Here is an 18114-nt window from a genome sequence, read left to right as displayed (position 1 = left end):
TGAAAAGCATAACTTTTTGTGCTTTTTAGGCACATTTCTTCTGTTAAATTTCATATTGTATTTTGTACTAATGAATCCCTTCTGGTAGATGTAGAGGCATCAGAATCAATATTTTGAAGATTACACATCAAATTCGCATTTCAGTTTTTTTTTTTTTGTTTTTTTTTTTTTTTTTTGTGAAGGGTGTGAATGAAGAAAGAAAATAAGTTTTTCTTGTGATTTGTGACCACTGTCTCACTTGTTGATGCCTGCGAATTTTCATTTCATTGCTCAAAACAGTGTTACATTCATTTCATACAGTTTACATTTGGTACCTATTTCAAGAGAGAGCTGATAATTATTTGTCATTTTCAGAGAAAGAATTAAGATTTGAATATTTTGGCAAACAATCTTTTGTATGAGTTGGGATAGTTCAATTCATCTTTAGAAAGCACCCTTACACTCTCAACAGCATTTCTGTTAAATGTTCTGCCTCTATAAGAGAACCTAAAGTTTATCATGCACGTTTTGCATGCACCAGTAGTTACTAGTTGTGATGAAGTTGCACATGGTAGGAAAAAATCTGCAGCCAAACACTGGGTTGATTATTCTACCTTTATATTTGATGTATGGTCAACATAGGCAACAAGTCACACCTCTGTGCATAAAAAAATTAAAGAAAATGACGCAGAGTGCACTTACATTTATACACACATTTATCTTTATAATTTGAAACTGTGGAAGGATGCAGTCACAAAATATTCTTCAATTTTGTTCCAGAAAGTCTTGCCACTCATTCTAAGGCTACAAAATAGAAGATACATAAAAGTAATTTGACCATTGTTGAATGGTTTGTTGAAATTAGTCAGTTCACATTGTGTATGGATTGCTATTGCAGTGGAACAATGTCAACAGAAGTAGATTCATGTGAGGAAAATTTGTTTCGAAAATTAATGTTGGACTGAAGAAACAGTAGACTTTTAGGAATAATGTCTCTAAAAATTGCATTAGCTAACAAAATATAACTTTGCATTTAACTGTAATGGAAATTCGTGGATGGGGCAGTATGTAAAGTAAGGGAAAGGCAATCACTCACCTACAATGGATTGATGCATGGGGTACAATAACACAACGGAAATCAGGGTTCACACTGACTTTTGAGAACTAACTCTTTTTTTGTAGCAGAAGTACACACATTAACACCCGCAACCACACACACACCCAAATGCATGCTCCCATGCCCCCAGGAATAATGTGGCCACAGGAATGTGCATTTTGGTGTCTGTGTGGTTTTGTATGTGTGAATGAGTGTACTCTTAGAAAAAGAGCTAGTGCGAATGCTGTTTTCTATTGTGTGCTACTGCACTCCACGCAACGACCTGGTGTAGGTGCGTCGTTGTATTCCCTTATTTTATCTTATGTATTTTTGCTGCAAATATAATCTCTATTTTTGAAGACACTAAATATTAAAATAGTTAAAATGCAAATTTAATGATGGTTTTTAACTATTTCAGCTTTGGAGGATTTCTCTTTAAAAGTACGTGCTTATATTTACCTCACTGTCCTCTCACTGGGGGAGCCATTGAAAGCGTAATTACTTTGCTTGCTAAATGTATCATGTTACTGGTGACACTGATACCGCTTTTACTCGACTGTAAGAAGGGATTTTTTCCCAAATTTGCCATTCGAAAAATATATGCTCTTCTTACATTCACAAATCAAGGTTTGATTCTGAACTCAGTATTTTGACGTTATGTAATAGCTTAATATAAGGGTTCTCTTACATTAGCAGAGGTGGCTTTGGTATTTCAGGTTACACACAGACTTAATTTGATGATTTCATAACGGTGGGTGATGGGATGCTGTGGCACCAGAGTGCCTGAACATGAGAAGGATAGTGGCGAGGAGGCAGCAAATTTCATCGTGCTGCCAGCTGTGGGAATACATCTCTTGTAGCTGGACTTTGATGAACTTTTACCACATGTAAACTGTACTTTGCTCAAATGTAAATGTAGTCAAAACTGAATGGACGTATGGACAGATAGTCAGCATACATTTCTGCAGAACATCAAAAATGAAGGATAATGAATGAAAAACAAGATTCAATAGGCATTAAAGCAGCTACTGTGTGGCAACACTGTTGATTTTCAAGACTTGAAAAGAAGGATGAAGCACAGTGTTCTGTTAGTCTGAAGTGGACACATTTCTGTTGATTCCGCACTAAGAAGCCAAGCGCATAACATCTTTCTGTTATTCAGTTTGCTGTAAGAACAGTAAATTCTAGCAGTTTAACATCAATGTAAATAACAGCCGTGATTCGGTTGAGAAATATAGAGTGTGCGTGTACAGTTCACAATTGATTCTCATTGATGGTGTTGTTTCTTGTGTTCTTCAGTCTGAAGCCAGGTTTAATGCAGATTTCTTCATGCTGCTCTGTCCTGTGCATACCTCTGTATCTCCTGATAATAGCCCACCCCCCATCCCTCTGACACGCGCGCGCGCACTCTCTCTCTCTCTCTCTCTCTCTCTCAGTGGCTCACAGTTACTTCGCGAGTTTGTGCATGGCGCCCACAGAGCCCTGAGCTGTTGCAGTCCATTCTTCCTTTCCAGGCTGCATATTCTTCCCAGCACCCTGTCATCCTGTCCTCACTTCTTCCCCACCCTCTCCTACACCTCTTCGTGTTCTTACTTCTGTTAACTTGGCTATCCACAAGGTTTCCTGTATTCCTTGTGGTTTTGTTTCTCTTGCCTTTTCTCCTTCATCCCTTTTTTGGTTGTTTTGTCCCTTTTTTGGGATTTGACCTCCACTGCTAAATGTTCTGTCTGTAGTGTGAGCCATTTGGAGAAAAACACCCTTCCTAGCATCTACAGTGTGGATTCTTCCCTCCCCCCCTCTTTACCCCCCCTCTTTACCCCCTCCCCCTCTTTACCCCCTCCCCCTCTTTACCCCCTCCCCCTCTTTACCCCCTCCCCCTCTTTACCCCCTCCCCCTCTTTACCCCCTCCCCCTCTTTACCCCCTCCCCCTCTTTACCCCCTCCCCCCCACCCGCTACGCTAGGTCACCAGCATGTATATCCAGTCCATATGGCAGGGCTGTCATGTACTCATCTGGCTGAGCCCTTTGTACGCCTTCGTACGCCTTCCGCATATCAAAAGAGACAGCAACCAGATGCTGGTGGCGGTCAAATGCCGTACGGATGGCAGACTCCTGGCAGACCAGATTATCGGTGGCAGAGTGGCCCTTACGGAACACACCCTGAGACGCGAACCAAAAGGCCCCAAGACTCAAGTAGCCAACTCAACCTCTGGCTCACCAGAACATTGGTGAGGCTAATGGGGCAGTAGCTGTCCACCTACAGGGAGTTCTTGCCAGGTTTCAACACCAGTATGATGATGCTTTTCCGGAATTGTGATGGGAACTCATCCTCAACCCAGATACGGTTGAAAAGGTCTAGGAGGTGTTGCTGGCAGTTCACCGAGAAGTATTTGAGCATCTGATAGTGGATGCAATCTGGCGCGGGAGCCATATCAGGGCAAGTGGCTATGGCACTTTGGAATTCCCACTCATTGAATGGAACATTGTACGATTCAGTGTGGTGCATATGGAATGAAAGGCTCTGATGTTCCAACCACTCTTTCAGGGAGCGGAAGGCCAGCGGGTAATTCATAGAAGTGGAACGCTGAGCATAATACTCTGCTAAGAGTTCTGGAATCGTGCTTGATTCAGTACAGACTGCTCCATTCAGGGAAAACCAGGTATGCTGATGGGGGTCTGATATCCACAGAGTCGCCTAATCTTGGTCCAAACCTGTGATGGAGAGTTACGCATGCCAATGGTGGAGACTACCTTTCCCAGCATTCCAGCTACCGTCAGCGAATAAGGCATCGGGCTCGAACACAGAGACGTTTAAAGGAAATGAGGTGTTCCAGTGATGGGTGCCACTTATGACTTAGGAAGGCCGATCTGCAATCTTTAATCGCCTCAGCGATCTCTGGTGGCTGCCAAAAGCACTGTCCTCTGCCGAGGGGACCCAGAAGAACAGGGAATTGCAGGTTCTGCTGCAGAAATGATCCCAGTGGTTATCGTGTGAACCACCACATCAATGGCCTCATGTGAAAAAGGCACAATAGTGGCAATGGAGGTGAACAAGTCCCAGTAAGTCATATTCAAGGCCCACTGGGGAGGCGCCCAAAAGAATGACACTGTGACAGTGGCAGAAAGTGGACACGACCGCATAAGTCATCATGCACACTCCACTGGACAGATGTTAGAAGGCCAGGGCTGCAGACCGAAAGGTTGATGGCTGAGTATGTGCCACGCACCACACTGTAATGTGTGGAGGCATCATTATTTAAGAGAGAAAGGTCGAGCTGTGCCAACACTTGCTCAATGACACTGCCTCAGCCTGTTGCCATGAATCCATCCCACAAAGGATTATGGGCGTTAAAGTTGCCAAGTAACAGAAAAGGTGGCGGCAGTTGGGCTATCAGCGCAGCCAATACACACTGTGGGGCATCACCATCCAGTGGAAGATACATACTGCAGACAGTAACAGCCTGTGGCGTTCTCACCTTAACAGTGACAGCCTCTAAAGATGTTTGAAGAGGTACACACTTGCTGTAAAGGGAGTAGATGCAGATTCCACCAGATATCCTCGTATAAGCTACCCGATTCTTATAATAACCCCAATAGCCATGGAGGGTGGGGGTTTACTGGAGATCAATGCGGAAGAAAGGGTCAGGGCTGAGAAGTTGTCGGAACTCAGCAAGGAGGTGGAAAAACTGCTGCAACTCCACAGGAGAATGACACTGTCTGCGGCCGAAAAAAGCATCAAGGGACCAAGGAGGCAGATTACGCCATTGAGTCATCTACCGCCACCGAAGGTGAGTCTGAATAGAGAACCATTGCGTCTGTGATAGAGGTGAGATCGAGGTCGTCGGGGATGACAAAATCTGGAAATCGTCATCAGACGCAGAGCTGGTAGTAGCAGGTAGCACAGAGGCAACTTGAACCTCTTCCTTCTAACCCAGCTTCTCCTTCTCCTCCTCTGCCCGCCCTCCGTTCCTTAAAAGCAACCTGGGAGGGAGTCTCAGAAGGAAGGCCACAGACAGATGAAGAGCAGGAAGTTCTTCGATCTGCCACTCGTGGCTCCTTGAGCCACTGACTGGTGGCAGCTGTCGTGCTGGAGGATGCCTTAGAAGGCAGATTTCCAAGGGACCCTTTCCGCACGAGAGAAGCCGGAAGCGGCAGGCGTGGTTCTGGCCGGGGGACAGGGTCCGATATCCCCGTCAATTTGGGGGGTTGGTTGCCAAAAGGAGGTACCTTGAGAGCACCAGAAGAAGCAGTGTTCCCCATCACGGACATGGGGAAGAGTCGGTGCCAGTGGGGCAACAAAGTCACAGTCGCAGCATATGACAGCGCCTGGGTGCAGAGGACGACTGCAATCCCTGCATGTGGCGCTAGAGGTACAGCAAGATGACATGTGTCCAAGCTTCCAACACTTGAAGCACCGCATAAGAGGGGAGATGCATGGTTTCACGTCACAATGGTAAACCATCACCTTGACCTTTTCAGATAACAAGTCACCCTCAAAACCAAGATGAAGGCACCGGTAGCTTCCCTGTTGTATTTGAGTCCCCTATGTATGCGCGGGACAAAGAAGACACCCCATCGCTCTAAGTTGGCACGTAGCTCCTCATCCGACTGCAAAGGGTCTCAAGGGAAAATAACACCCAGGCCCATGTTAAGGCTTTTATGGGGTGTAATCAAGACAGGAATGTCTCCCAGATTATCACAGGCGAGCAAAGCCCGCAACTGGGCAGCGGCAGCTGTTTGGATCAAAATCGACCCGCTACGCATTTTGGACAACACCTCCACTATTCATTGCCTGAAAGGTCGCTTCATCAGTCCTGCTGCTCACAGCATCAAAATAATTCCTGACTCGCTTTGAGACTGCTGGGGCCGAGCGATCACCAGCTTGATTCAATTTAACCCGTTTCATTGTGGGTCATCCACCTTGATGCCACCCACTCCGACCAGGGGCTCCCCCACAGGCACCACCCAGCCTCAGCAAGGGCCACCTGGCAGGATAGCCATTGTGGAAGTTCTGGTGCCCCAGAAAGGATGGGCACCTACTCTTTGGCATATGCGGGGAAGTCTCAGCTCAGGCATTAGCAGTGCGATCCCTGTGTTGTCAGGGGGCTACACCAAGAGGGTACATGACAACCCCACCATGACGGACTGGCTACCGCGCTGGATTTTGGGTGCCGAAATGGTCCAGAATTGTTGTGGGCACGAAGGATAGGACAGCACAGGAGACAAGAAGTAGGCAACTCATAAGACATTCGGTGCAAAGCCCACTACACAATAAGTAGCATTCAAGAGCTTGGTACACGATGGACAAACAAAAAACCACCACATAAGGCATCCTTACCCAATTGACACGCACTAACAACAGAAATTTGGAGAAGGTGGAGGTCAAATCTGAGAGGGGACCATCAGAAAAACGACAAAATGTTGGAACTCCTTTCAGTCGCCTCTTACGAGAGGCAGGGATAGTGTGGTCCTATTTGAACCCCTGGACCCACAGGGGGCTCATGGTTGGCAGCAAGTACAGATTCACACCAAACCAATAACACATAACCTTGGCCTTCCCAGAGAAGAAATCTCCCTCCAAAACCAGAATAAAGGTGCTGGTATTGGTGTGGTTGTCCATGCGACTTTTCTGCACACATCAAACACTCCGTCATTCCAGATTAGCATGGAGTTCATCAGTTTGAAGGATGAGGTCCCTATGAAAAATGCCTCCCAGGACCATTTCAGAGACGGGAGAGCCTGTTGCAAAGATGATCACAAGTACAAAGAACTGCAGACTGGGTGGCAGAAGCAGCTCTGATAAACTTGACTTCCATATTTTCCACAAAAAATAGTGGATCTGTGGTGGTGAATGTGTCTCCGTCTGTCCTAGTATAGACCACATAGCAGGGAAAGTGTTTCACCCCAAGCCTCCTTTCATGATGTTACTAGGGAAGGACAGGCTGCAGGGTCATACGAAGCACCATTCAGTGATCAGTTACCACTCTAGGCAATGGCCGTAGGAGAATGGCCACATTTTTTGAGTTTGATATGCTTCATGAGCAAAGCATCCACTCTGATACCACCCACTCCGATCAAGGGCTGTCCCTATGGGTGCCACCCAGCCACAGCAAGGACCATCTGGCACGGAAGTCATTTCCGGGAGTTACAGTGCTCCAAAATAACAAGCAACCACTTCTATGCACACATGGGAAGAAAACAGCTCAAATATCAGAAGTGTGATCCCTGCCAGGAGTCTGCCATCCGTACGGCATTTGCCCGCCACCAGCATCTGGTTGCTGTCTCTTTGATATGCGGAAGGCGTACGATACAACATGACGACATCACATCCTCACCACGCTTCATGGGTGGGGTCGTATGGGCCCGCTCCCAATTTTTATTCAAAATTTTCTGTCACTTCTTCTGCGTGCAAGTTGGTCCCTCCCATAGTTCCTCCCGAGTCGATGAGAATGGGGTTCCGCAAGGCTCTGTTTTGAGTGTCTGCCTCTTTTTAGTTGCTATCAATGGGCTAGCTGCAGCTGTGGGAACGTCCATATCAGCTTCTTTGTATGCTGATAACTTTTGCCTGTACTTCAGCTCTACTGGAATTGTAGTTGCTGAACGGCAGCTACAGGGCACTATCTGCAAGGTGCAGTCTTGGGTTGTGATGTACAACTTCCAGTTTTTGGCCGCCAAGACTTCTGTCATGCATTTCTGCCGGTGTCGCACTATTCATCCTGAGCCACGGCTTTATCTTGACGGCAAACCTCTTTCTGTGGTGGAGACGCATCGGTTTTTGGGATTGCTTTTTTATACTCAGTTGACTTGGCTCTCTCATATTCGGCAGCTTAAACAAATGTGCTGGCGGCATCTTAACGCTCTTCATTGCTTGAGTCACACCAGCTGGGATGTCGATTGGTCTACCCTTCTATGACATATGTTCTCTGCCAGCTATGCATTGGCCACACCTGGCCGATGCACGCTCATTTATTGCGCTGCGAGAACCCACCTCTATGTCGCTGATTTCACTACAGTCAGGTGTCGCTGGATGTGGGTACTGCGATGTTTGCGTACTTCTGGTTAAGGTTATACATTAACACATGCTCATCTGGAGATAGAGTGGGTCGAATTTGGACGAAGAGTAGCGGTTTGAAGGGCAGAGGGAAAAAAGTGTCAAGGTAAGAGCCAAGGGAAAAAAACCTCTGCTGTAGTTAGATCAGGTGGTAAGAGCAGTAGTGGATGTCTCGCTGCCTGCGATAGGTCATGCAAGGGTAGGCTTTGTTAGTAGTGGGTATCATTCATGTCCATACCTTGACATTGTGCGGTGCTGTTGCTTGGCGGTTGCCACTGGGTGCCAGTGTTGAACTCCTGATCAGCATCAGCAGCCTGCAACAGTTAGGTTTATCATCATTTTTGTGTCCTATAGGTCATATATATCGGATGCACAGTGTAGGGTGATGTTGGCGAATTGTTTGTGTGTCAGTGGGCGGGCTCGTCGGTTTCCCTGCTGTCGCCTGTTGGTTGGCTCTAATAGCAGCTGGTAATTTCCAGTCAGCATTGCTGATATGCAGGGGCTTGCCAATGTTTGTCACTTTTTGGTGTATGTCAGCTTGCCGTAGGTGGTTATGCCCTAGCTAGTAGTGCCTTTGGCCGCTTGTGCTTCCACCTATGGTTGTTGGCCTGTCTGTTTGTAACTGCGCTCAGGCAGACGTTTGCGCTGCCTGATACAATCCCTGCACGTTTAAATGGATGATGCTGCAATGACAGGATTAGTTTAGAGTTTTATTCGAGCAGGGTTTTTTTTTCGCTCAATCTGAGGGTTTGTCTCTTTTGTGTGTTGAGTCTGGCCTCTGGTTTTAGATTGGGGTTTTTAGTGTGTCTCTTGGTGGTTGGCTTTTCCCTTTTTTTTTTTTTTTTTTTTTTTTTTTTTTTTTTTTTTTTTTTTTTTTTTGTTTCCTTGGGCCGCCAACCACTGTAACACTCTGTGTGCTTTTATTTCTTTTTTTCTGGTTTTTGTTTGTGTCTTTCTTGTTCTGTGTTGTCCCTTGTCCTCTCCGTTGCTTATTCCTTGTGGATGTTTCATGGTCGTGGATAAAGGGACTGATGACCTTTGCAGTCCGGTCCCTTCAACCCCACAAACCAACCAGTCAACCATGAGGTGCTTTCGGTGCTTGCATTTGGGCACATGTCTTCATGAGATACTCTCTGTGTGGTGGCAATGGACACTAACTCCGTGAGGGGAGACCCTGTGTTCTGCCGCCCATGTGTGTAAATTGTCACAACTGTTACTTTCCACAGTCACCAGATTGCCCAGTGTACAAGAAATAAAATAAGATAAAAGAGTATAAGTGCCTGGATCATATATCTTACACTGAGGCTCATCAAAAATATGACTGACGCCACCCTGTGTCAATGACTTCTACTTTTGCCTCTGTTACTTACTTCCCCCTCTTACCTCTTCCTTATTTCAGTCCCACCCCCCTCTCCTCTCCTCCTCCCCTGTTATTCCCACTTCCTCCCCTCCAGATTCCACTCACCCTGCTTGGCCAGTGGCACCTACCCCCCCCCCCCCCCCCCTTCTTCAGTGCCCACTGCTGATGGGCCTCCCTCCCAGGATCCCTCCCCACAGTGTCTCTCAGGCTGGAGGCCAGCCACCACAACTCAGACTGCAGGACACAGTCTGAGGCCCCCCCCCCCCCCCCCTCGCCTCCCAGGTTGCCTGCTCTTTTGGTTCCCGATCTTGCAGAAGCCTGCTGTCCCTCTGTGCACTGCCCTTCTCAGTTTATGCAAAAGTGATGCCCTCGTGACTTGAGCCTGACATCTTATTTATGTATGTCACGTTGTTGTTGGTGATAGATGTTGACCCGGACTTGATTGGCTCCAACCCATTCACCTCCCATTTGGACACTGATTTCATAATTATGCAGTGGAACTGTAATGGGTACTACCATCACTTCCCAGAGTTGCAGTGCCTTATTGCCTCTTATTCAGCAGCTTGTGTCGTTCTGTAGGAGTCTCATTTTACTGACGCTCATTCACCAACCCTTAGTGGGTCCCATGCTTTGTCAGAACCAGGTCAACCCTTTGAGGATTTCTGGTAGTGTCTGCATATTGGTCCATACAGATACTGTTAGTTCTTGGGTCCCACTTTTACCACATTGGAAGCAGTTGCCATTCTGGTGCACTTGGACTCTGCTGTCACGATTTTCAATCTCTATCATCGTCTTGACAGGCCACCTACATCTGGTACCTTAACTGCTCCACTTCAACAACTCCCCTCTCCCTTCTTCCTCCTTGGAGATTTTAATGCCCATCAACTTTTGTGGGCCATGCTTTTTCATTTAGTCGGGGGCTCCTCATTGATGAATTTCTTGTGGACCATAACCTATGCCTTCTTAATGATGGTTCCCCTACTCATTTTAGTGCTGTGTATGAAACTTTCTCTGCAATTGATTTTTTGCTTTCTTGCCCTCTTTGTCCCTCCCCTTCTTTCTTCCTTGCATTGGTCGCCGCACAGTGACCTGTGTGGTAGTGACCACTGCCATTGATTCTCTGGTTCTGTTCCCACCTCCAAATGACCAGGTTTCCCTACTTGATCTTCCGTCATGCTGATTGTCCTTTATATACCTCCTAGGTCATGGTTCCTCCTTTTTGTCAGGTTGTATTGATGAAGCTGTTATTGCTCTCTCCGATAAGATAATCGACATTGTCGGCATTGTCATTCCCCGCTTGGCGGGCTCCATTCACTGTCGGCTGTTGCCTCCACGATCTGTGATCATCACACATTGCAGCATCTTTTGTAGCACCCGTTCTCTGCTAGTCTTATTACCTTTAAACATCTTCACACCAAAGCCTGTTACTTAATCAAACAGAACATATGGGTGTGTTGGGAACACTTTGTCTCCTCTCTAGGTTCTTCTGTCCCTTTGTCACGGGTATGGGCTACACTCTGCATCCTCCTAGGTTGTCAGCGGCAATCTTCCATTCTGGGCCTTGCCCTTCCAGGTGGCCTTTGTACAGTTCCATTAGATCTCTCAGAACATGTCACGACCCGTTTTGTGACGGCATCAATATCAGTCTCCTACCCAGTTGCCTTCCACCTCCAGCTACAGTGGGTTGAAGCTTCCCACAAATGATCTATGTATTGTCAGGTGGTATAGTACAATGAACTTTCGCTGACTGGGGTCTTCTTCTGGTCCTCTCTTCTTCCCATGAGTCAGCTCCTGGCCTTGACACCATCCTTAACTAATTACTTAAATTTCTCAGTCCTCCACAATGGCAGTATCTCCTACAGGTGTTTAAGGCATTAGTTCTTTCCTGTATGGACTATGGTTGTAAAGTTTGTGGACCAACTGCCCCTTCTACACTGCTCCTCTTGGACTCTGTGTGCTATCCGTTAATCCACTGGTGCCTTTTGCACTAGCCTTAGCAATAGTTTTGTGGTTGCCGCTGCAATCCCTTCCCTTTTGATTCGGCAGTCCCAGCTACTGGTTTCTTACGCCATCACTATCCACTCTTTCCCTGCCCGCCCTTCCTGTTCTATTCTTTTTGCGACTTCAGGCTGTCTCCCGCCATTGCCTGCCCTCAGTTGCATTTACCTCTTGGACTCCACCTTGCTTCTCTCCGCTCTGACTTCCATCTCCCTTCCTTGTCCTCTTCCCTGCATTATCTCCCAAACCCCACCCCAGGTTAGTTCTTTGGCCACAGATTTTGATGGATCTCTTCCAGGGACTGAAAGCCCCCATTGTTCCAATGGTGTTCTGTTGTTTGTCCCGAAAGCTCTTATGTCAGGATGCCATTATTTTTTACACTAATTGCTTTAAATCCACTGATCATGTGGGATACACTTTCACATCTTCTGTTGGCATGGAACACCATCTCTTGCCTGCCATGAGTGGGGTGTTACTGTGGAATTGGTGGCCATCAATCGGACCCTCTGCTTTATTAAACAGTCCTCCCTCATCCAAGTTTCGTTATGTACGGACTCAATGAGTGGCTATCACTCAGTTTTTTTTCCCCGCCACCTGTTGGACTGTGCCATCCATGACCTTTTTGCTGATCTTGGTGATGCTGCTTGTTCAGTTGATTTTCTTGGCCACATAGGTATCCTGAGTAATGAACTGGCTGATCATCTGGCTGGAGGGGCAAATACTACCCCCCCCCCCTTTTTCCTCCCGTGCCCATTTCTATGACCCCTCCAGGGTTGGATTTGAGGCTTTACATCAAATACCTTTTTGCTCACTTGTGGACTGTCTCTTGGGAGACTACACCCTGTCTAATAACCCTCGTGCTGTCAAATAGGCTCACACCATAGGGCGTCTTTCCCTCTGCCTTTCTGGGCAGGAATCTACCATCCTCTGGCATCTTCATATTGGCCATACTACATTGACCCATAGTTTTTTACTCCACTGTGAGGACACCCCCTCTCCCTTTAGCAAAGCTCACAGTGATCATATTTTGCTGGAGTGTCCCTGCCTTTTTGCCCTTCATACTAAATATGCCCTCCCACCTTCCTTGTTTTGAGTTTTAGCAGACAGCCTCGCATGTTTACATCTGATCTGTTCTCAGTTTTCTTTGCGAAAGTGGTATGCACTCCCAGGTATCAGTCATTGAATTTTCCTCTTAGTCCCTCAGCATATGCATTGGTTATGAAGACCTTAACCTTTTCTTTCATGGGCCAGATTCTCCTCACCTTTTCCTTATATTTTGTCTGATCTGTTGTGCTGTTTTGTTTCCCTTTTTCTAGTGTCATCTTCCCTTAGTGTTGTCCTCATTTTATTTTGATATTGGTGTGGTGTGGATGTCAGGGCGTGTCAGAGGCGTTGCTGGTGCCCCAGCGCATGTAGTGTTCCTGAGACACCCCTGCTCTCCCTGTTTCCACCTCCCTACCATTTTTTTCCTCTTCCTGCTGCCCTGCCGTCCCTTTTCCCTCTTTGTTTGGATGTTATCCCTTCCCCTTGACTGGACTGTGCTGTTTTTGTTGATCCTCCCTTGATTCCTGCCATCCTAGACCATGGGACTGATGATCTCGGTATTTGGTGATCTGTTGATGTCTCATAATGTGTCCTACCAACTGATCCCTTCTAGTCAGATTGTGCTGTTCAACATTCTTCTGTAGCAACGTATTTCAAAAGCTTCTATTCTCTTCGCGTCTAAAAATTCGTCAGTGTTTCACTTCCATATATGGCCACCTCCAAACAAATACTTTAAGAAAAGTCTTGCTGACACTTAAATCTGTAATCGATTTTAACAAACTTTTGTTCTTCGTAGTCAGGCTACACTTTATATCCTCTCTACTTCAGCTATCAACAGCTATTTTGCTGCCCAAATAACAAAACTCATCTACTACTTTACGTGTCTTGTTTCCTAACCTAATTCCCTCAGCATTGTCAGATTTATAATTGACTACATTCCATTACCCTTGTTTTGCTTTTGTTGATGTTTGCATCTTATAACCTCCTTTCCGGACACTGTCCATTTCATTCATATGCTCTTTCAAGTCCTTTGCTGTCTCAGGCAGAATTATAATGTCATTGGCAGACCTCAAAAGTTTTTATGTTTTCTCTCTGAATTTTAATTCTTTCTCCAAAATTTTCTTTTACTGCTTGCTCAGCGTATAGATTGAATATCAGCGATAGTCTCACTCCCTTCTCAACCACTTCTTCTTCTTGGTGCCCCTCAGTTGTTATAACTGCTATATGGTTTATGTACAAGGTGTAAAAAGTCATTCGGTCCCTGTTTTTTACCATAGCTGCCTTCACAATTTCAGAGCATATCCCATCAACATTGTCAAGGTTTCTCTCTGTCTACAAATGCTATAAACAAAGCTCTGCCTTTCCTTAATCTACCTTCTAAAAGAATTTGTAGGGTCAGTATTGCCTCGCGTGTTCCTACATTTCTCCGCAAGAATTCATGTTAGTATCTACAATTTACAATTTGGTGTTTGATTCATGTTAGTATTTTGCAGTGATAGTTTGGTAATATTCACATGTCAGCACCTGCTTTCTTTGCAATTGGAATTATTACATTATTCTTGAAGTTTGAGGGTATTTCACCTGTGTCATACATCTTGCACCCTAGATGGAAGAGTTTTGTCTTGGCTAGCTCTCCCGAGGCTCTGTAGTTGTGACAGGACGTCATATACTCCCAGATCCTTGTTTTGATTTGGGTCTTTCAGCACTCAGACAAATTTTTGCCACAATATCATATCTCCCATCTTGTGTTCACCTACATCCTCCCCCTTTCTATAATACTGCTTTCAAGTTCATCTAGTTTTTGTAGACAACTCACTATACTCCTTCCATCGTTTAGCTTTCCCTTCTTTGGTTAGTATCATAGACAGTAAAAAACTTATTTTGAGTAATTGTTGTTTATGCTGCAGAGATTATTTATGAAGCAAATAGCACAGACAGTTGTGCAGCAGGTAGAGAGCTTGATGTAACAAAAGTGTATCTTTGTAGGTGGTGTCAGATGAAGACTAAATTATAGAAATCCAGTTCTACACACCAGACTTTTAAGGACCGAGTCAGCGAGTATATCTTGCATTGGAGCAAAATGTTCTTTTGTATGTGTAAGAGAAATACAGTTAAGGTTTCCTGATTGCGTGAGAAATTATTGGAATAAACATAAAGAAGACCTTTTCAACTTCAAGCATTATGAAATTTAAGCGAAGTACAAACTAATATGCAACATTGATGAAGAGGGCGAGACTTATGTTTTGGTATTTATCATTAAAACAGTTTCTAAATTTGATTAGTCAGAATACATTAAGAACATAAAATTCTTAAGGAGCCTGTTCAAAAACGGTATCGTCTTATGCTCAGAATTGTCTTATTGTCAGGTAAATACATGAAGTGTCCATTAATGATAAATTAACATATATTCACTCCATTTCTTTTGATATGTTGTCCAAGTCTGAAATTGTTGGTGGAAACATTGTCATTATTTCAATGTCAGCACCCCAACTTTCAAGGACGTCCCTTACAGCACTGCAGAGGATTTTCCATTAGTCTTGTGTTTTTTTTCCTGCCTTTGTAATTCCAATGAATTTGATGTACACTTAGGAAAGGAAACTTGAGACTACTTTCCATTGGTTACAAATCATTATTGAGGTGGTGGTTCTAAAATTGTTTGTACATTTACAGACTTATCAGATGACCTACTTTTATTTTGCTGTCATTGAGATGTGAAAAATTCTTGCAAAGACACCAAAATGCTTTCTCAGTATCTCCTTCTGTGTCCAGCAAACTTCTTCATACTGCCCAATTTTACACAAAGAGCAGAGTGCACAACTCTGCTTCATTCTGTAAGTGGTTTGTCATGTAGTGTTTTCTAGGTTGAAGTAAGTGATACGTGTACCAATATTGTTGTTGGTAATGATATGCTGTCAAAGGATATCCCACAGACACAAGGAACAATCATATTTCTATTTTGAAACCATAGAAATACAACACTGACTTCGAGTTACTGGAAATCTCTCTTTTAACCTTCCCACAGTTCACTATGAATAATAGTTCTTCCACATTGTTATGTGCTTCCTGCTTTACAACTGATTTGAAATCATGAAAACACATGTACTTTATGCAGAACAGTCTTTGCACTGAATGGAGCTAAAGACAATCTCCAAGTATCAGTTAAGTAGTTGATTTTCACAGCTATTTGGAGACTTCCAATATGATTTCAAAATACCGTGTTTTTGTAAAAGATATAGGAGTGGGATACCATGGTAACAGAATGTAGTCACATCCTCAGTCTGGCCTAGACAGTCAGGACATAATATAGTGCTTTACTTTCAGGCAGTTTGAGATGTCTTAATAAAATCACACTGTGTTATCTCTTTTATATTGTGACCTTAATTTTTTATAAGAAGACCCCCTGTACATAGGATTCACTCTTAATCACTGCAGGTCACAGCTTACATCTATTTCAAGTGTGGAATTGACCTTTACTTTTAGTATATGACACGCCTACTTGGAAAGGCTTGAGGGGCTGCCCATATTTTTAGATTGCATTCTATACAAGTTTGCTGTCATAGGGGAAAAAAAGTATTTTTAAATGTTTCTTAAAGAATTATTTTAACTGTGTGCTTTGATTTTTTTTTTTAATCACAGGATGGCCTGATGATCGTACTTTATATCAAAATAGGTAGCCTATAGATGGTTGCTGTTCCAAATGTCAGTATGTCAGAAACAACTGTCTAAAAATTAGTATTGCAGCAGCTGTAAATTTATTTATCTTATTTGAAATCTAGAACTCGTACGAATTTCTGCCAAGAGGTCATATACATTTTAGAGGAAATAATGTTGTCCATTGTGATATTAATGCCAGAAAATTCCAGTGTGTGGCCCAGCTTCTCACGAATATCATCCATGATTAGAAACAAGATACCTTTAATGTACATTAAAGAAAATTAATGTATGTATAAATTCATCACATAATCAGTCTTGAAAAAATTAGGCTTAATCAACAGTGTTGACGCCATGTGCCGACACTATTGTAGATATTACAAAAGACAAACATTGCAAGTCAGTCACTTCATTATGGGTAGAGGATTCCTTGCAATGTAATTAGAAGCAACAGTTTCCACTATCAAAATTCAAAAAGGTACATTGACAGTTACGGTGTAATATATTTACTTTCCAGTGTCCAGTGCTGGGAACATGGAAAAGCTTCAGCTATCGCACTTTCAGTATCAACAGCTATGTCATTAGAGATCCTTGTTTAACACTGCCTGTGAAAGTAAAATTTATAGCATTTTCATATATGACAGAAGTTGTCACCCTTGACAATATTTTATATCAGTATCTCTACAGTCAGGACTAATTGCAGAAAATTTCTCGTGAAATCAAACAGCGGGAAATCCAGGATGGAGTGTAATAATATTATGAGAAGGAAAGTAGATACTCAGCATATAGCAGAGATGCTGAGTCGCAGATAGGCACAACAAAAAGGTTTTCACACTTACAGCATTCGACCAATGGCCTTTGTCAACAACACACACACTCACACTAACGCAACTCTCACACGACTGTTGGTTTCAGTTGCAGTCGTGTGTGTGTGTGTGTGTGTGTGTGTGTGTGTGTGTGTGTGTGTGTGTGTGTGTGTGTGTGTCTATTGTTGACAAAGGCAATTGGCGGAAAGCTTTTAAGTGTGAAAATCTTTTTGTTGTGCCTATCTGCGACTCAGCATCACCACTATATGGTAAGTAGCGATTTCCTTGTGAAATAAAAACTAGTCAAATGATAAATTTATCAAGATTTCTGCAAGACAGGTAGGTTTTTACTAAAATCAATAAAGGACAAAGTCACCTCTTATTCCAAATGTTGTCAGGAGAACTTTCTGTTTACTTATAAAATTTGGAACTATGTTTTTCTCCTAATGTTGTTCCATTTAGTTCGAGGTAGACAAATTCCTTTGCCTGTGTTTGAAAAGATATACGTGTGAGGTCAGCTCTGAATATTGGATTTTTGCTGATTTACGAAATACACTTTTTATGGTTCGCTTTACATTTCTGTTAGTTAGGTTATTAGTTATCTGACATGAATTACTTTTATTACTGGACAAAAAAGGTATAGACCATGCACCAACTGACATCTGTATGCTTATTTGCAACAATGCAGCTATAGCTCCCAAAAGGATTGTAATACTTCATCAAAATAATTTGTTTAATATTTGGAAACTGCTTAATTTGTTTAGTTACATATTGTTTTTATACAGCACTTTGTGGCCAAAAGTCTTTGGACATCTGATTTTTTTTCCCCATACAAACAGCGAGGCCTTCTCTCTCTCTCTCTCTCTCTCTCTCTCTCTCTCTCTCTCTCTCACACACACACACACACACAGAGAGAGAGAGAGAGAGAGAGAGAGAGAGAGAGAGAGAGAGTGAGTGTGCTGTTGTAGGGTACTCAGTCAGCCAGCCAGGCCATAGTGTATGGGATCGTACTGTACAGGCCAAGCACACGCTGGTAGGGGTGGTCGGTTGTATATGTGCAGAACGTATGTAATAGGCAGTTAGCATACATTGGCTGGGCCTGCCAGTGAGTATGCTGACAACTGCTCTG

General features: G+C 44.0%; 1 protein-coding gene across 21 annotated transcripts in view; it reads left to right on the top strand.

Moving 5' to 3' along the window:
- LOC126361861 (serrate RNA effector molecule homolog) overlaps nt 1-18114 on the top strand; it is a 195827-nt gene that overhangs the window by 73255 nt on the left and 104458 nt on the right. The gene's annotated exons all lie outside the window — the stretch shown is intronic.

This window comes from Schistocerca gregaria, chromosome 1 (assembly GCF_023897955.1).
Source record: "Schistocerca gregaria isolate iqSchGreg1 chromosome 1, iqSchGreg1.2, whole genome shotgun sequence".
Lineage (NCBI taxonomy): Eukaryota > Metazoa > Arthropoda > Insecta > Orthoptera > Acrididae > Schistocerca > Schistocerca gregaria.
Note: the sequence above shows the minus strand (reverse complement) of the source record. Positions and strands in the feature narration are given on the sequence as shown.